The sequence below is a fragment of the Peromyscus californicus genome, unplaced genomic scaffold (genome assembly GCF_007827085.1).
Source record: "Peromyscus californicus insignis strain IS unplaced genomic scaffold, ASM782708v3 Scaffold_4__1_contigs__length_199733344, whole genome shotgun sequence".
Lineage (NCBI taxonomy): Eukaryota > Metazoa > Chordata > Mammalia > Rodentia > Cricetidae > Peromyscus > Peromyscus californicus.
The window spans coordinates 60,551,343-60,572,178 of record NW_026294562.1 but is presented as its reverse complement, the minus strand read 5'-3'; the positions used below and the strand labels follow the sequence as shown (position 1 = coordinate 60,572,178).

The 20,836-nt window shown below is 46.1% G+C and overlaps 1 long non-coding RNA gene across 1 annotated transcript in view; it reads left to right on the top strand.

Moving 5' to 3' along the window:
• The window catches only part of LOC128094418 (uncharacterized), a 44,733-nt gene that overhangs the window by 15,796 nt on the left and 8,101 nt on the right, over positions 1–20,836 (top strand). The window contains exon 2 of the long non-coding RNA XR_008212953.1: positions 5,727–5,855. This is a non-coding gene — a long non-coding RNA (uncharacterized LOC128094418). The remainder of the gene's footprint in view (positions 1–5,726; positions 5,856–20,836) is intronic.

Sequence of the window (20,836 nt, the reverse complement as noted above, 5' to 3'; positions counted from 1 at the left end):
CATGTAGACATGTCCTACTTGAGTGGGATATGTCCCCCAAGGCGGGCCAGTCTTTAAGACCTTGTGTGTTTGCAGCTGTCTTGGGGTCCAGGGCCCTGACAGGTGGAGTCCACTGGCCTCAGCAGACACTGAAGCTGGAGTATATGGTGTTGGCTGTGACATGAGCCATCTTGGCTCATGAATAGTTTCTGCAGCTGGGACCACGTGGGTGGCTGCCTTCTTAGGGATAGGTGCTCTGATTCTAGTCCTAGCAAGATTTTTCTCAGGTGGGTCCATCTCCCCCTTCCTTGCTGGCTCTGTGTCCTATAATTCTGTAGGAGCCTCCTTTTGGGCCACAGAAGAAAAGTGACTCGTGGTCAGGAATATGCATGGGGCTGCAGAAGTGGTACAGAGCAGGTGTCTGGTGGGGATGGTGGCTGATAGGGCAGGAGGAACTTGGTATCATGAACACATTGAGAGATGGTGATCCAGATGGTGGCTCAGGATCCTTCCTTCTGGGATGCTCTGGGGCTTGCTATGACCGCGGAGCCTTTGAACTCTGGGCTCTCTAAAAACCCACAGATACCACCTCCTCCAAGATTATGAGTCATTAGGACCAGGGACTCATATATGACCCTCACTGGTGGTCCCTTGTTCCTTTTAGCACTTTGTGACAGAGGAGTATGTTGAGCTGAGCTGGTCAACCAGCTTCTTAGCCATGGGAGCCTATGCAAGGACCAAGAGTCACCATAGATTAGCAGTAATGGGCAATGTTGAGGGACCCTTAGTCTCCTGGCTAGGGTAGTAGGAGAAGGACCACTTCGGAGCCCCAGAGGCCACATGACCTCCATGCCAGCATGCTGGGCTCTTCCTGGGGCAGTGCATGATTGAAATCTTGTTCCTGGGATGGTCTTGCTTTGGTCACTGCCTATCATTGAGTGTGGAACAAAATCTTACAGGGTTCTGGAAGCCCTCTCTCTGGCTTCTCTTTTGCTGGGGGCACAACCCTATTCCTCCTTGTTCATTCTGCCTTCTGCATGGGACTGCAGCCAAAGCAGCAACCATGCCCCTAGCCTGCTCACCTTCCACTGCAGACTCGGCCACGTCAACATTGTGCAGCATCAGTCCTTGCTCACTGGACCCTGACCACAAGAAAGATAGGACCACTGCCTTTGTTGGGTCCCCAAACACAGGCCCCAAGCAATCTTTCCCAGAATTCTTTCTGTCCCAGCCCCCTTGCTCAGCCTGGGCCTTCTGACTAGCTCCAAGCTGCTCACAGCAGGGCAGGCGAACCTTAGCTTGACCCGGGATTCCAGGCTTGGGGCTGGCCACCGGCTGCAGAGATAAATCCAGGAAGTCTCCCCCAGGCTTGGCCCCAACCAGACCCCTGTGGTGGGCAGGCAAGGGAAAGGAGAGACCCCAGAGGCTTGTTTGCTGTCCCAGCTGGGCTGGCTGCACAGCCCCCTTCCTCTGTCCTGGCTCTGGCCCCATCAGATCTGAGAACACGGACATCCTTCCATGGGGACCGTTAGCACTCTGGCCCGGAGAGGAGGGACATGGAGGGACAGAGATTCTCTCCTGACAAGGGGATGTGGCTTCCAACTCCAGCTCTTCATTGAGGATTCCTGGGACAGTGTGGGCTCCAGGGTGTGATCCCCGCCCTCCTCAGCCTACCTGAGGCTTGCTCACTTGAACCCACAGTCTCCATCACTGGATGTTTTGATTCCTGGGTGGGGAGGCATTTAGCTTTTTCCTTTGAGAGTGATGGAACCCTCCTCCCCAGAAGGGGACAGGATAACCCTAACCTGGATATAGAGAGCCTCATTTGTGCTTCCCTACACCTTCAGGGTCCCTTCCACATCTATCAAGAGCCCCTGTGTCCCTCATGATGGATTGGAGAACTCTGTGGTGTCACAGCATCTATGATATGCACCTCACTAGCACAAATGCCCACGGTATCTGTCCAGACATGGTTCATTATCCTTTGTCTGCCTGCGATTCACTGTCTAGTTACAGTGGCTTCCTAGGTGTGGGCTTGCAGGAACTATCCCCCAAGCTCTTGGAATCTGGAGGTTATGTCTTCCTCTTAGGGCGAGAGGCCCTAAAGACCAGGAGATAGGGGAAACTCTGTACCAGCAGGCTGCCAAGAAGGTTGGGGTTCCTTTTTCTAGCAGCTTGCCATCAGTGGTGGATTTATAGCCATGCTGGGGGCTGCTGCTGCCTGAGGGGATGTCATTTCCCGAGAGACACAGTCCAGCCCTCTATTAGAGCCTTAACTTTAGGGGCCCTGTCCCAAAGGGCCCTGGTATAGCACCCTGTAGTCCCCAGACCTTTAACAAATGTGACTTCTGAGGGTAGGACTGGTGAAAGACCAGGGACTCTGAGATAGCTGGAAGGTCAATGAGAGGCCAGACTAGGGAAGCCTGGAAGGGATGGGCCCAGGACTTGAGGGGTACGACCAGCTAGGATGAGAGTCCCATGTAAGACAGAACAAAAGGAGATAGGGGTGATGATCCACACCTCCTCTGAAGAGACCCTGGGAAGCTGAATGCACGTGGAAACCCCTGATGTCTCCAGGGCCCCTAGAGGACCTGAGGAGAAGCAAGAGTACCATGTTTGAGGCCAGTGAGCATGGGCTGGGGGCACTTCCCACCCGTACCCCCCCAGGAACCCCACCTCAGTCGCCAAATGGATGTCATGATGACCACTGACCTCACGGGGGCGCAAGAGACAACAAAATTTTAGCCAGTTTGGAGGTGAAGCCCAACTGTGGTCAGAGCCTCCAGAGCTGAGCCTGCCTAACAGGGTTCCCCCAACCCCTGCCAAAGACCCCACTCCTGGGTAGCTTCCTGATAGGCATCCTACCTCCGATGTTCTCTGGCCTCTAACTTCCTTCAGCCCACTCCCCTTCTCCCTTCCTTCCCCTGGTCTTCCTCAGGTCTCTCTCCCACCCACCTCCTCTCCCCTGTCTTTCCCCTTCCTGCTTCTCAGGGGCCAGGCAGTGGAAGAGGATGCTGTTCTGCCTACCCTAGGCTTACACAGTGACCACCCCGCCACCTCAGTCCCCCAGACAGGCAGGCCCAGCCTCTCTGTGCAGTTGCAGAGCCGCAGGGCTGGCATTGGGCTCCGCGAGGGAAGGATGATGGCTGGAGCTCTAATGACCTTAGGTAAGGGACTGCAAAGGGAAGCAGCGGCCCTGGGACAGACTGGGAGGGGGCGTGGCCTGAGAGAGGATGGGAGGAGAAAGAGCTGGGCCAAGGCTCTGGATAGGGGCTCTGGACAGAGAGCTGGGTGGTAAGATACCTGATAGCAGACGGAGGGGCTTGGGGGGTGGGGACAGGAAGGCTGGCGGGATTCCAAGGAGGGATGTTTCTGGGGAGGGGGGGGGGAAGGGAGGCCCAGCTTTAGTCCGGAGCAGAAGTGGGGTTGCCACTCCTAGGTTAACAGGGTACTGGCTTTGTTTGGGGGTCTTGAGAGAGGTTGAGGGAAGTTGTCCAGGGTCAGCTAGGGAGCTACTCTTTTGGTGTGGGCTGGTGGATGAAAGGAACAGAGAGCGGAGAGGCAGAGAAGATTTCTGAGTGAAAGCACCGGAGGTAGGAGCAGTTTGGGAAGGTGGAAGTCACTCCTGGGCCTCATTCCTCCCAGGAGAGTTCCAAAGCATACTCCCTAGCCTGTCCTTTCCAGGGCCGCTCACCACCATTGCAGGATGTGTCCCTGGCCTTTGTATATCCTTCCACGTGCCCGCCCCCCCCCCCCCAGCTGACGCCGCCTCTTCCTCCCAGCACTGACTGCACTCTAGGCTGAGGTGACAGTCCCAAGTGGCCTCCCAGGTGGCTGTGAGCACACTTGGTTGGAGGACCACTGGCTTCTTCTTTCTTCCAGAGTAGATTCTGGGTGGAGGGTAGAGTGGGGAAATCACTAGAGGTGAGGAATCCAGGGTGAACAGTGGACTCAGCTGCCCATGTCCTAACATGGCTGAGTGGAGAGGTCCACAGAAAGCTCCTCAAATTTGGGGTTCCTGGGGCAGGGCTCCTTTTTCCAGATATATAGAGCCACAGAAGTTTGTACGGTTAGATCAGGAGCAGGGAGGCCAGTTGGAGGAAGTTGAGAGGCCAGGAAGGTTCAGCTTGTCTAGGAAAGCCCACACTTGCCCTTTGTGCTAGCATTCCTCAGTAGGGTAATTGTATCGGGGTGGGCGGGGGGGGGGGGGGGGGGGAAACTGAGGCTGTAGGACCCTAGTGGCCACTGCTGGGCCAAGTGCTACACTCAGCTCTCTTATATGTCCTTCCTCTCTCAAACCTCAGTTTCCCCTTGTGTTCTTAGCTCCTGGCCGGCCAAGCAGGAAGTCCTGTAATCGTAGCACAGTAGAGAACTGAGACAGCTTCTCTGGGAGACAGGGGCCTGAGGCAGGGACCAGGAGAGGGGTCATAGACGAATGGGTTCCTCTGGCTTCCGGACCTCTCACGTGACTCTTTTTGAGACTGGTAGCTCGGGTCTGGCTCCAGTACAGCCCAGGCCTTGATCTTTCCGGTCTCATCTCTTCTGCATGGAGGAGAGTTGGTGGAGCCTGGAGGTGGCCGAGAAGCCCCAGGGAACTAGGAGAAAAGGGAAGGCCCAAGACCAGGGGGCCAAGCCACACGTGGAGCATGTGGGGGACAGGAAGATCCCATGGATAGACTGGTTTACAGGCTTGGTGGGCTTTCTAGCTGGCTACAAGGCCTGTGGACAAGAAGCAGACCTTCATGTTTGAAAGAGCCCCAAATGTCTCTTTATCCAATTTGTTTTTTAGCCTCTGCTTCCTAGTGTGTAGGGGCTTCATCTTTGCCTGGGAGCCAGGGTTCTGGCTAACTCCAGCAAGGGCAATGGGAGGAGGGGCTTGTAGCCCCTCACTAGAGCTGTGTGAGGGTAGGAGCCTGTGTGCAGCCACCTGCCCATGTCTATCACTTAATCCTCCGCCCAGCCTGCTGCCTGGTTCCAGCAGGCAGCGCGGGTAGGGTGGGCGTGAACAAGTCCTCCAAGGGTCTTTTTGTCTACTTAACTCCTTGAGGCTGGGGCTGGGGCCAGGTCATGTGTTGGTGGGCTGTGTGTGTCGGGTGTAGGGAAGGTCTGTGGGTTGGGGGAGGGGCTGGTGAGGGTAGTCCTGTGCTGTTTGCTATTTGCTAACTGGGCCACTTCAGACACTTCTTAAACTTATTGAACGGACAAATCTTTGTCCTCTTGGACAGGGTTCGATTTGTAGAAACACCCGGAGGCACTTGGAGCTAGAAATGAGGAGGCACAGGTAATGGAGAGGCCTGAGAAGGGGAGGCTCCAGGTGGGGGAGGTGAGCCATGAAGATGGCTGCATCAGGGCCAGAGGAGCCAGGAGGTTTTTAAACCCACAACTCAAGGCCCTGAGGCAATTGTGAAATCAGTGAGGCATGGAGCACTAGGCCACTTGGGTACCCAAGGGATGCCACCAAGGCAGCACATTGTCCTCAGGCCTCCCTGGGGGCCCTGATGTGTGAAAGCACAAGCCTGAAGCTCCAAGCCTCTGTGTTTTCAGTCAAGGCCTCCACAGTGAGGTGCTGGCACCAGGACCTGGGGGCTTCTCAGCCTCCAGAAATCTGCTGTTTCCTTGGTGTCCCTAGACTTTTACAGCCCTCTCCCAGGGCTCTCCTGAGATACCCAACACTCCTGAGAGGTGGCATGCTTATCTTTCCAGAAACAGTGGGGGAACTGAGGCCCTCTTTTGCTTACTGTCCGCAGGAGTTGGGCATACTGGAGTCAAGTGTGGCATGCAGTGGTGATCAGCCACAGTGGGAACAGCATGAAAGAACACACAGAACACACTCAGGAGAGCAAGCAAGGTGCCTTAACTAGCGTCTGGAAGGACTGGTAAGTGTTCCCCACTGCACCACACAAGTACCTGTCCTTACAGCTAAAGACCTCGGTACACCGTGTGTCCTCAGAGCAGCCCTCACCATGGAGAGCTGGGTCCTAGCGCATGAGAACCCACCGAAATCAAGGTAATGCGGGTAGCGTCAGCCCAGAATCTGGTGGGAGAAAGTCCATCCTTCACTTCCCAATGTCCATTCAAGTCTCCTCATTCCACACATTGCCATCATACTCCAGGCCACACCTTCCAAACTACCTCATAGTCAATTCTTCAGACTCCGTGGTCCACAGTGCCATTTCCACACACCATGCTTACTCACATTCCTCACCTACGTTTTCCACCCTCCATTCTCCCCCATTCTTTCTGCACTCTCCCGTTCTCCATATCCGTTTCCATTCTCTCTTTCCCATGTTTTCCATCTCCAACTTCCGCCTCTCATTTCCCATTCTGCATGCTCCCCTCTTCACTTTTCATTCTCCATTCCCCATGTGTCATCCACTACTACTGTAATTAATGAGGCAATCCACGTAATTTATCTGGTAATCAAGAGGGGTTTATTTCTGGGGTGACTTACAGCCAGTAGGGGTTGGTTACAGATCCGGGAGAGATGAAGTACCATCCAGCGGAGAACTCTGGCTTGGTGTCGCATCCAGCTTCCAGGACCACGAGGTATCCAGAAGAGCCAAACCTCAAGTTCTAAGGGGCTCCCTCTCAGCCATGCCCCAGGGGCAGGTCATAGGCAGGTGTGGCAGTTACCTGCTGTCACTCTAGGGGCAGTGTTTCAAGGTCAAAGCTGGAACAGCTACCCACTACCATCTCCCATGTGCTGTGTTCCACACACTATTGACCAACTCCAAAGTTCATTCTACACCCACACAGCTTTTTCCATTCTCTATTATTGATATTCCTCTTCCAGTCTCCACACCCCACTCTCTTCATTCTGCTTTTCATCTTCTGCTCTTCATACACCACACGTTATAGCCAATATTTCATGTTCTACTTTTCAGCTCTGGTCTTCATTTTCCATAGTGCTCACTCTAGTAACCAGTCTCCACTATCCACACTCTACCCTCCACCCACATCCCATGCTCTAGTCTTCATCTTCTGTATGCTGTATTCCATACACCATACTCCATTCTGAATTCTTCTCTCAGTTTTCACACTCAGTACGCACTCCACTCCATCCACTGTATCAATGCCTCCTTCTCAATACTCTGCCCTCCAATCCTTTCTCCATCCTTCATGCTTTTGTATACTTCAACACATCATTGTTCATTCCCTGTACTCCCACACTGTCTTTATTCTTCATCCATATCACATTTCCACTCACATTTTCATATTTTATATCTCATTCCTTCTTTCCACCTCTCCATTTTTGTAATCTATCTCCCATCCCCATTTTCTTCGCACACAATTTCCTATACTGTATTTCACACTAATTTTTGTATGTTTTGTGTATGTGTTCTAAACTCCATATTTCCTTCCTCACTACCCATACAATTTTCTCTACATCCATTTATTTGTGTTTTTAAATTGTGTTTATTTAGTCTTATTGTGTGTATGTGCATATGTACCTGGATGTGCATGCCACAGCACACATGTGAAGGCCAGAGGGCAACTTTGTGGCATTCTCCTTACTTTATTCTCTAATCTTTCCAGGTTTCTCCTCTCCATTCACCATTCTGCATATTCTGACTTCATTTGCCCTGGCTCCTATTCTGTTCTCTACCCCCTATATGGAGTATTAAATATTCCACATCCTACTCTCAAGTCTCCACTCTGCTTTCTTTACATACCAGTCTCTGTTCTCTGCTGTCCATAGACTATTCTCAGTTCTATACTCCACACAACAGTCTACACACTCTTTTTCCATTGCCTACACCACATTCCATTCTCCATACAAATATTCTATTCTCAATACTTACAATCCATTGTCAGTTACCAATATACTTATATCTATTGTCCATACACCATTCCCCATCTATTTCATCATTATACTCAGTTTCCATAGTCCATGCTCCAATGCCATCCTCCACACCCAATGTACACCATGCCATTTTTCCACATCCACTGTATGCTATGCTGTTCTCTACCCCATTCTCCAAATACCACACTTCATAAAACACCTTTCGCACGCTCCATATCTGCTATATTTTACTGTATTCTTACATTCCTCATACTGCACAGAACTTATTTTCCATACTCCATCTTTCACACATCACATTTCACATGCCACTTTCTATTTCTGAAACTATACTTCATAAGCTGTACACACCATTCTTCAAAACTCACACTTCATTCTCCATACCCATATGCTCTAATCTGTTCTCCAGTCTCATTAATTTGTTCTCTGCTTGAAACAATTTTATATTTCCCATAACTCCACATGCCACACAGCAGACCTACTTCCACCCACCCTTCCTTCATACCTTATCTCTAGTCCCAGTGTTCTCCCCTACTTTCTCCATCTTTTCAACCCACAGGCTCTGCCCAAACTTCCTACTTGATTCTATGCACTCAGTTCTCTGTAACAATCTCCATTCAGCATGCTGTATCCTGTATTCCCACTCTCCTCAGCTCCTACATTGTTCCCACGCCCTGGACTTTGGTGTTTAGACTCTATTCTTTGTAACAGACGGCATCCCCCATGTTGCCACCTCAATTTCCCATTCTCTTCACCTAATGCACTACAGACATACACCGTATTTGCTGTACTTCTGCTATACTCCACATTTCACCTTGTCTTCCCTCCATTCTCCATTCTTTCAATCCACATTTCATACTTCATTCCATATACTCTATTCTCCATAACTCATGCTCCTTCACTATCGTGCTCTCCTTCCATGATCCATTCACCTAACCCCACATTCTGTTTCCATACTTCATCATACAAACTCCACGTCCCGTGCTTCATGCTTTTTCCACCATGTTATTTATCTCGTCTTCACTGTCCACACTCCATGCTGTTCCTGCATTTCGTACTTCATCCTACATGCTCTATTCCCTGTCACACCCCCAATTCACCATTCTTCTCACTCCACACTCTCTTCCTACACATCATTCTGCATACACCATATGAGGTATCTCATGCTGTAGTCACTGTTTTCACTTTCATTCTCAATTTTCTTCACTCTACACTCTGATCCCATCCTTCCTTCTTCATAGTCTAGTCTGCACACCTCATGCTCCCTCATCATGTCCTAGTGAACACTTCTGTTCTCCACCCACAGATTCTTGTCCTCCATACTGAATTTTACACACTCTATTCTCCAAGCCTCGTGCTCTATTCAGCATGATCTCCCCTCCATTATTTATCCACACAACTCCACATTATTCCCACACTTCATTCTACATACTCTGTACCTCATTCTTCTTTCTCCATGTTTCCCCTCCACTATCCATTCTCTCAAACTATACTTCATTCTATGCTCTGTTCTACATTCTCACACTCCATTTCATCCTGTCTGTCTTCCATTCTCCCCATATCATATTCTGCTCTTGTACATCATTCCACGTCAGGTTACAGGAAAGAGAATGGAAAACTGAAGTGAGGATATGTTGAATTCAGTGTATTATGGAGAACAGAGCATGTTAAAGGTAGTGTTGGGGTATGAGTTAAGGGCATGTAGAACACTTAGGAGAGTGTGGTGAATAGAACATGATGTATGAGAATTCAAAAATGTAGAATGACATATGGAGTGTAACAGAGTATGGAGTAAGGAGAGGGGAAAACAGAGAGGATTATGTGGTGAATGGAGCATGGGGTATGGAGACTAGAATATGCAGAATGAAGTCTGGAGTATTAGGTCAGGGGGCAGAATGAGGAGAATGGAGAACAGAAATGAGCATGAGTGTAGAGACTAGACTATGTACAATGACGCATGGAAAATCAGACTTTCTATCTCCATGTCTTATGCTCCATTCACCAAGTCCTCACCTCTCTTCTCTATTCCCTCATTCCATACTTTGTTTTCATATCCACACCTCACTTACGTACTATATTCTCCATAATTCATGTTCAATATGCAGCTATTTCCACTCCATTCTCTAGTCTCTCCATTCCATACCCTGCTCTTTTACTGCCTACTTTATTGTACATAATCTGTTCTCCACAGCTCACACTCCATCACCTACTTCTCCCCATCATTTCCCCCTTTCCTTCCTGTTCCCATGCTCCATTCTATTCTGTACACTCCAGTCTCCCTACCTCACAGTCCGTTCCCTCCATTCCCTCCTCATCCCCTCTGCATTTCACACTCCACACACACACTCCGTTCCCCGTGTTCTCCAGCCTGCCTCCAGCCTCTTCCCCCTGTACTCCTCACTTCACACTCTTCATTCTCCATACCTCACACCCCTCCTTTCACAAGCTCACCTTCCATTCTCCTAACTCGACACCCCCCCATACTGTGTACTTCACTATACATATCCTCTTCTCTGTAACTTGTCTTCCATTGATCATGCAGTTTCCTCCCTTCTCTTCCAACTCTGCCCTCTGTTCTCATCCTAAAGACTTTATTCTCCATTCACCATACTCTCCCTTCTATTCCCCATACTCCTGACCATAATCTGTTGTCATACTTCATTCTTACATGGTCTGTCCTGTATGCCTTATGGTCCACTGACAATGTTTCCCCCCTACTCCCCGTTTTCCCTATGTCATACTCTTTTCCTTATACCCCACACTTCAACTTACATAGTATTCTCCATATCCCATGCTACGTTCACAATGTTATCCTCCTTGATTTCCATTTTCCTAACTCCACACTCTGTTTCCATGCCTCAACCTGCATACTCTGTTCTGCATACCTCATGTTCGATTCACCATTTTCTGCCTGGCTTTTGCCATGTCCACACTCTAGTTTCCACACTCTCATGCTATAGCCATGTTCTACCTCCTGCTCCCCATTCTCCATGCTTCAATTCCATACTTCACTCTCCATACCCCACTCTCCATAATATCATTCTTCTAGCGTGTTCTCTCTTTGTTCTCCATTCTCCTCATTCTACAGTCCACAATAATTATAGTCTACTGTCCATAATTCACACTCTTTTACCGTGCTTCCCCCTTTTTTCTTCATTCACCACCCTGCAGTCTGTTTCAATACTTTCTGCATTCCTTCTTCTCCATACATCATACTGCATTCACTATGTTCTCCCTTCCATTCCATTTATCCCCACTGTTCACTCTGTTTCCAAACTCATTCTGCATACTGCACACTGCATACTTCATGCTCCATTCACCACATTCTGCCCCCATTCTCCAGTGCCTGGCTCTATACTCTGTCTCCATACTTCTGTATATCTGTGTTTTTCAATACATCGTGCTCCATTAACCATGGATTCACCCCATTCTCCTCTCTTTGCCCTCTACTCCCACACTCCACATGTCTTTCTATACATTCTATTCGCTATACCTCATGCTCCGTTCACTGTGTTCTCCCTTTCATTCTCCATTCTCCTCACTGTTCTCATATTCAAAGCCTCTGCCTTCTGTACCCCTCTCTCTACCCATTGTTTCCATATGCCATACTTCATTATGCATGGCCCATTCTCCATACCTCACACTCTGTTCACAGTGTTATCCACTCCATTTTCCATTCTCATCGCTCCATACTCTGTTTCCACTCTTCTTTAAGCATAGTATATACCACATACTGAATACTCCATTCACCATGTTCTCCCATCCATTCTGTTTGCCTCACTTTATATTCTGTTCTCTTACACTCTACTTCATTCTATATTTTCAATTCCCCATCCTTAGCACTAGTTACATAGTTGTCTCCTCTGTCCTCTACTGTCTTCACTTCTCCCATACTCTACGCTTCACTCTATAAACTCTACACTCCATACCTCGATTCTTCCTTCCATCCACCATCTCCTCACTCTATTCCGTACTTCATGCTACATACCCCCAACCTGCACACCTTATACTCCACTCACCATGTTCTCCTCTATATATCCTTCATTCTCCTCATTCCACGCTGTATACTTCATTTTACATAGTCTATTCTCAGTACTTCACTCTTGATTCACCAAGTTCTACCCTTTGATGAAGTATAGTCTCCCTCAGCACACTGTTCCCACACTGTGATTCATTCTACATCCCCTGTTCTCTGTACCTCATGCTCCATTCACAGCACTATCCCTCCCACTCTCCAGTCTCCTCACTTCACACTGTATTCCCATATTACACACTTCCTTCTCTAAAGTCTATTCCCTGCATCTCCTACTCCAGTCACCACACTTCTCCCATCTATCATTCATTCCCTTCAGTCTGTCCTCTGTTCTCATACTCTGTACTTCATTCTGCATACTCTAGTCTCCAAACCCCATGCTCCATCACCATGTTATCCCCTCTTTTCCATTTTTTCACATTCCCTACTTTGTTCCCATACTTCATGCATGCTATATAAAGCATACTTCATGCTTCATTCACCACGTTATGCCCTGTTCTCCACTATCTGCATCTCAGACCCTGTTGTTATACCCCATACACTATCCTACATATTCTAGTTGCCATACATAATGTACCATTGTCACATTCTCCGCACTGTTCTATGTGCCTTCAATCAATAGTCCACACTACATTCCTCATACTCCATTCTTTATAACTCATACTCATTTCACCACGTTTCTCCCATTTTCCATTCTCCTCACTCCACAATCTGTTCTCATACTCCATACTTCATCTACAAATTCTTTTCCCCATACCTACCCTCCATTCACCATGTTCTCCCCTCCTTCCCTCATTCCACTCATTCAGTGCTTTCATACATGATATTTCATTCTGCACACTCAAATCACATACCTGATCCTTCATTCACCATGTTCTCCCATTGGAGATCCTTCTGTGTGCTCTGTTCTCTGTACCTCATGATCTATTCACCATATTATCCCTCTTATTCTCCATCATCTCCACTCCATATTCTGTTCCCAACTCTATACTTCAGACTACAACGTCTGCTTTCCACACCTTACAGTCCATTCATCAAGTTCCCCCCTCCATTCCCTTCACTCTATAGCCCATTCACATACTTCTTTCTACTTACTCTGTTCTTCATCTATCATATTGACATGATTCATCATTCTCCTCACTCATCCTCTGTTCAGATTCTCCATACATAATTGTATATATTCCACCCTCCATAGGTCATCCTCCACTCAGGGTTCTCTACTCCACTGTCCATCCTCCTCACTATTCCAAATCTCCATACTTCATTCTGCCTACTCTAACCGTACATCACAGTCCATTCACCATATTCTCCAATTCATTCTCCAATATACCCATGTCCTACTTCATATTTCATGGTATATATCTAACATATGTGTCATATGTTACACTCACAGTCCTTTCCTCTCTGTTTTACAGATTCCTCACTTCATAATCCACACTTCCTTGTTCATACTCTCTTCTCCGTACTCCATACTCTATTCACTAAGTTCTCCCTTATGCTCTCTCTCTACTTTTTGCATAGAACACGGTATCCCACACTGTGTACTTCATTCTACACATTTATTCTCTGTAGCTCATGCTCCATTCACCATACTTTCCCCTCTCTTCTCCTCCCTCCAGACTCCATTGTTAGATAGTCCATTCTCCATATTTCATACTCTATTCACCATGTTATCTGTTCTATTTTCTATTCTCCTCATTTCATACTCTATGGTGATATTTTATTTGTGCTGAAATGTGATTTTATTTGTATGTTAATAAATAAAAGTTGCCTGGGGGTCAGAGCTAATAGCAAGCCATAGCAGAAGCCAGATGGTGGTGGTGCACACGTTTAATCCTGATCACATGACAGGCAGATCCCTGTGTGTTCAAGGATACAGCCAGCATGGAGACACATGCCTTTAATCTCAATACCAACCATAGAGACCTAGAGGTCTGTATAGACAGGCAGTGACGAGGAGGTCATGTGGTTGGGTTTACAACCAATAAGAAGGCAAAACAGAAAGTCAATAAAAAGACAGACACACAGGAAGTAGGCCTCTTTCGGAGGGGAAGGACAGCAGTGGCAGCGAAGGGTAAGAAGGCAGTTGCTTTTAGTCTTAGCTCTTAGATACTGCTCTGACCTCTTGGGCTTTTAACTCTTCATTTGGCTCTGTGTTTCTTATTTAGTAAGACTGTTACATCTACAATACTCTGTTTCCAAACTTCATTCTGTAGATGCTATACTGCATACCTCATGCTCCATTCACCATGTTCTCTTCTATGTTCATCATCTCCTGACTCCATACTCTATTTCCAAACTTCACACTTAAATTCTACAGACTCTCAACTCCATACCTCACAGTCCATTTGTCATATTCTCCAGCCTCTCCATGCATGCTCCATCCTTCATAATATATATTCTAATCTGAAACCTCATGACTCCTTTACAATGTTTTTGTCTCCTCACTCCATATTGCATACTTCATCCTGTTCTCCACACTTAAAGCCCTGCTCATACCCCTATCCCTTGTACTATCCATTCTTCTTACTTCACACTCTATTCCCACTACGTGCTTCATCACACATAGACTATTTCCCATTCCTCATGTTTTATTCACTATGTTATTCCCTTTCTTCTTCATTGTCCTCACTCCATACTCGGTTCCAATGCTTTATTCTGCATATTCTTTGTTGTATACCCCATGGACCATTCACCATGTTTCCCCCTCAATTCTCTACTCACACTGTATTGTTATATCCTACACATTATTCTACATACTGTAATCCCCATCCGCATTATTCACCATCCCTCCCTACAATTCTACAAATCTTCAACCCATGCTCCATACTCCATTCTACATACTCTGTTTTTCATAACACACATATAATTCACCATGTTTTCCCTTCTATTTTCCATTCTCTTGGCTCCATAATCAGATCTCATCCTCCATAGTTTATTCTACATAGTGGATTGTCATTTACCACATGCTCCCTTCCTTCTCCTTCTTCTCACACCAGACTCCATTCCCATACTCCATGCTGCATTCTCCACACTTGAATCTCCATGCCTCACATTCCATTCATGATATTCTTCCATCCACTCTTCAACCTCACCATTCATTGCTTTATACTTTGTTCATTGTACTCTATTCTCTATACTTCATGGTTCACTCATCATATTCCTCCTTCCATTCTACATTATCCTCATTCCATGTTCTTTTTGCAGCACTATACTTCACTGAAGTACTCTAGTCTCCCAACCTCATGCTCCAGTCATCATGTTCTTTCCTCTGATCTCCACCCTCTTTACTCTATTATTGCCCCTGTACTCCATACTTCATTCTACATTCTCTATTGTCCACTGTCACATGTGCTATCTGTTATGGACAATGAGCTACAGTATCTGTATTTTCAGGATTTTATTTTATTTTTGGTTTTTTGAGACAGGGTTTCTCCATGTAGTTTTGATGCCTGTCCTGGATCTCACTCTGTAGACCAGGCTGGCCTCAAACTCACAGAGATCCGCCTGCCTCTGTTTCCTGAGTGCTGGGATTAAAGGCGTGCGCCACTGCTCCCCGGTGATATTTTGGTTTTTGCTTTTTTCAAGACAAGGTTTCTCTGTGTAGCCCTGGATGTCCTGGAACTTATTCTGTAGATTAGGCTGGCCTTGAACTCAGAGATCTGCCTGCCTCTGTCTCCTGAGTTCTGGGATTAAAGGTTTGTGCCACCATGCCCAATTATATTTTCAGTTTTTAATGAGTGTAGTTATTAAATAGATATCAAGCAAAAATAAGGAAATAGACAGCAAATAATACAGTGGGGGAGATGCACCAGAAGGAGTAAAACATCATCTTTGACCCTTACAACATCCGGCAGAAATGATTGGAGCAGTCTAAGAGAGCAAACAAAAGTAACATCATCAAATTGGGAACTTATAATAAACATCCAGCAGAAACCATTGGGGAAGCCCCATTGAGGCAGCCAGCTGGGGTTTCCAATGAGGAGAATCCTGGGTACAACAGAGTGTCCCCTAAGGCAAGGCTTCCAAGTAAAAGAACAAATAACACCAGATAGGTGACACCACCAAGTTGTGTGTTCACAACATCCAGCAGGAACTTCCAGAGGCAGTCAAGCTGAAATAATCATGCTGGAGTTCTGGGCGAGAGTTTCGGTAGAGCAAAGCATCCTCTCCATAGATGAGTTTCTGGCTTCTCTTTCACTGCAGACATTTTTTATGTCATGGGATTAAATAATCACAACCTCTGTCAAAATAGTTTACTTTCTAGATGTTCTCAAAAGCCCAATGATTTTATGCCCCTAGCTGTTGCTGCTTTCTCCTCTCACTGTTACAGAGCCAGGGAGCTACTGGACCCAGGACAGGGTGTTTAGAAGACACTTGACATAAACACACTTGGGTCTGGGATGGGGCAACCCCACTTATAGAGTCAGCTCTAAGAACAAGACGATTTAGACAATGTAGCACACAGTACACCGTAGCAGCAGCCGTTCATCACGTTCTCTCCTCCTTCCTCCATACTCTATACTGTGTGCTATGACCAACTCTACTTTCCACACCTCATTCTTCATTGCCATGTTCTCTCTTCATTTTCCATCCACCTCACTCTATATTTTGTTCCCATACTTCATATTGCATATTACGCTACACGCCTCATGTCTCATTCATCATATTCTTCTTTACATTCTTATCTCCTCATCAGTACTCTTTCCCTAGATGTCATACTTGATTCTGCCTACTGTTTTTTCACAACATCACACTGTAACCACATAGTAATCCTTCATTCTCCTTTCTCCTCACAACACATTCCATACTGCGTTCTGCATATGCCATTTTCTATAAGCCCATTCTTCCATCGTGTTCTTCCCTCCATTCTTCTTTCTCCTTATGCCATGTTCCATACTTGATTGTATACACTCTGTTCTCTGTAACTCATACTCTTTTCACCATGCAGTCTCTTGTGATCTCCATTCTCCTCTCTCCATACTCCGTTTCAATACTTCTTTCTGTATACTTTATTCTTCACTCACTATCCTGCACTCAACTGGCTCTCCCTTCTGTGATTCTAGCTACATACTCTGCCTTATATGCCAGCTTCCTTCTACGCATTCTATTCTCCACAACTCTTGCTGCATTCACCATACATCATATCTGTTTTTCATTTTCCTCACTCATAACCTGTTGTCACAATTCATTATGCAGACTCTACGCTGCACACCTAATGCTTTGTCCACCATGTTCTCCCTTCCATTCCCATCCTACTGACTGTAGACATGGTTTCCATATACCATATTTTATTCGACACACTAGAACTCAATCTCTCACACTCCATCCATGGTACTCTCCCACGCATGCCTCAACCTTCTTACTCAACCTTGATACTCCATACTTCATTCTACATACTCTATTCTCCAAACTTTATCATCCATTCACCAACTTCTTCCTTCCATTCTCCATTTACCTCACTCCATAATCACTGTAATCCATACTTCATTACCCATAGTTTACTCTGGGTACCTCACATGTCATTGATGAGGTTATCCCCTGCCCCATTCTCCATTATCCGCATGCTATGGTCTGCTTACACACTTCTTTCTATTTACTTGATTCTATAGTCTTCATGCTCCACCAGCCCTTCATTTTTCCTCACTCCGTCCTCTGCTCACATACTCCACACCCAATTCTACATATTCTATTGTTCCTACTTCACATTGCATTCACAGTGATCTCTACAGCTTTGTCCATTCTCTGCACTTTCTATGCTCCATGCTCCATTCTTCAGTTCTGATCGCACAGTACACTTTCCCTGTTTTCTCTTCCATTCATAACCTTCTCATACCGTAGCCATACTTTATACTGTGCCACTCTAATTTGCATGCCTCGTTCCAGCTCACTGTTTCCTCCTCTCTAGTCTCCATTCTCCTCTGTCCACATTTTATACTTCATGTGCATCATCTGTTTTCACACTTCACACTTTACTCACTAAGGTCTCCTTTGTGTCCTCTACTCTTCTTGCCCAACACACTGTTCCCACATCATGTCCTTTAGTCCACAGGCTCCATTCTCCTTATCTCATGCTCTGTTCACAGTATTAGCCCCATATTTCCACATTCTCTTCTCACCACACTCTGTTCCCATACACATGGTTTATTCTGCCATCTATTCTCTGTATGCCGTACTGTATACAGCACATCATAGCCCCCGTTTCCATCCTTCTCACTCCATACTCTGATCACCCGCACCATACTGCATACCTCATGATACATTCACCACGTTCTCTCCTGTGTTTGGTTTCTCTTCACTCCATGCTCTGTACCCATATCCAGTGTTTTATTTTCATTGTACAGTTTTAAATCCATACCTTCTACTCCATTCACTATCTTCTCCATTCCACGATCCATTCTCCTTTTTCTATACTCTGTTCTCATGCTCCTTACATCTTCTACATAAGCTTTTTCCATACTTCAGTCTTGATTGTCATATACTTCCTTTCCACTCTTCATTCTCCTCACTCAATATGGTTTTCATACTCCACACTCCATTCTACACACTTCATTCTCCATATCTCAGGCTACATACATCATACTATCCATTTTCCCCATTCTTCTCACCTTATTCTCCATTCTTTATTGTTCATAGTCCATTCTCTGTGTCATATACTCTATTAACTTAGTTCTCCCTTAGATTCTCTACTCTTCTCACATAAAACACTGATCCCATGGTGCGTAATTCATTCAACTTACTCTATTCCCTGTACTCTGTGCCCCATTCACAGTGCGTTCCCTCTGTTTTCTCTCCTTATTCTTGATTCTCTATGCCAGAGTTCCATCTGTATAGTCCATTATCTGTACCTAACATTCTATGCACAGTGTCAGCTACTCCATTTTCCATTCTTGTCACTTCATACTTTGTCCCCATACTGCATACATCCTTCTGCATGGCATTTTCTTCATCCCTTGTACTCCATTTACTACGTTCTCCCTTTCATTCTCCAATCTTCTAACTTCATACTATGTTCTTACAATTCACCCTCCAGACTGCAGTCCATGCCTCATGCTGCATTCACCATGCTATCCTGTCTTTCCAGTTCTCCTCACCCCACACTTTGCTCCTGTATTAAGTGTGCACTCTCTGCTGCATACCTAATGCTGCATTTGCCAGGTTCTAACCGTCTTCAGGTTCCTCGTACCACTATGTTGTTATGCTTCATGGCTTAGTCTACTCATCTCATCCACCATGCACATTTCACTACGCTCTCCCCTCTGTTTGCCATTCTTCCGCCTCCATTTCATCTTTTGTACTATGTTCTTCGTCCCTCACAGTCTATTTGTCAACCACTCTGCACTCTGTTCTCTTACTTCATACTTGTTTTAATCATAGTCTGTTCTCAGTATCACACACTCTGGTGATGGAGCTCTCCCTTCCATTCCCCACCCTTTTTACTTGCTATTTCACATTTCATTCTGTGTAGTCTGTTCTCCCTACCTGACAGCACATTGATAACTTCTCCTCTCCATTCTCCTTATTCTATAGTCTGTTCACATACTTCTTTCTAGTTACTTTATTCTGTATACATCATGCCCCCTTCATGATGGTCTCCCTTCCATTCTCCTCTGTCTAATGTTCCTGTACTCCATACATAATTCTATAAATTTTGTCATCCATATCTCACACAGCACTCACACTGTGCTCCCCTCCATCCTCCACTTCCTCACTGTTCTATCCTATGTACTTTACCATGTCCTCTATCCATTATCCATTCTCCTCATTCTGCATGTTCCCATGCTCCACACTTCCCTCTGCACACACACTCTATTCTCTATGCCTCATGTTATCCCCCTATTTTCCATTGTCCTCACTCAGTATTCTGTGCTTCATTCTACATCTCCTACACGGCATGCCTAGTTCTCAGTGTACCACATTCTTCTCCCCACTTTTCAAGTTCTCCACCATACCTTGTCAGTATACTTTACATATCATTCTATAGATTCATCTCCATACATCATGACCCACTCACCATGTTCTTCTCTGCATTGTGCATTCACCTCAACCCATACTACACACTTCATTATACTCAGGATAATCTCCACACGTCATTTACAGAGCTCTTGCCTCCGTACTCCATTCTCTTCACTCCATGCTCTTTTCTCATAATTCTTCCTGCCTGCTTTACTCTTTACATCATGCCTTATTAACCACTTTCTTCCCACCGTTCTCCATTCTCCTTACTACTCAGTTCTCATACTCCATACCTCAATCAGTGTGGTCCATTCTCCATGCATCACACTTCCTTAACAAACTTAGCCCCCATTCCCTGTTCTTCTCACCCATAGTCTGTTTATACGCTTCTTTCTACTGACTTTATTCTCCATAAATCATGCTTCTTTTTCCCCTGGTCTTGTCTCCATTCTCCTGACTTCACATTCTGTTTCCATTCTACATACATAGTTCTACATGCTCTATCCTTCACACTTCAATCTTTGTTCACACTGTTCTGTCCTTCATTCTCCAGTCTCCTCACTGTTTCCACACTCCCTACTTCATTCTGTACTTTCTAATCTCCGTACACCACAGTCCACCCATGATGTTCTCCCTTCCATTCTCAATTTCCTCATGTCATGCTCCACATTTGATACTATGTGCTCTAAAATTAATACAGTCGGTACACCTTCCTTCATTCATGGTATTCTCTGTTCTCCACTCTCCTCACTTCACACTCCATGCTTCATTGTGCATAATCTCTTCTCCATAACTCACACTCTATTCACTCCCTTCTCCCTTACATATGCTACGTTTGCCACACAAAATATTGTTCCCATGTTGTATGCTTCATTCTACACTCTCTACTCTTTGTAATCCATACTGTCCCATCCATTCTGTTTTCCTCTCTATGTAGACTATACTTCATTCTGTATAGTCTATTCTCGGCACATTATACTCTCCTCACCGTGTTCTCTGCTTCATTTCCATTCTCTTCATACCGTACTTTGTTCCCATAGTCCATTCAGCATGCTGTATATTACCTC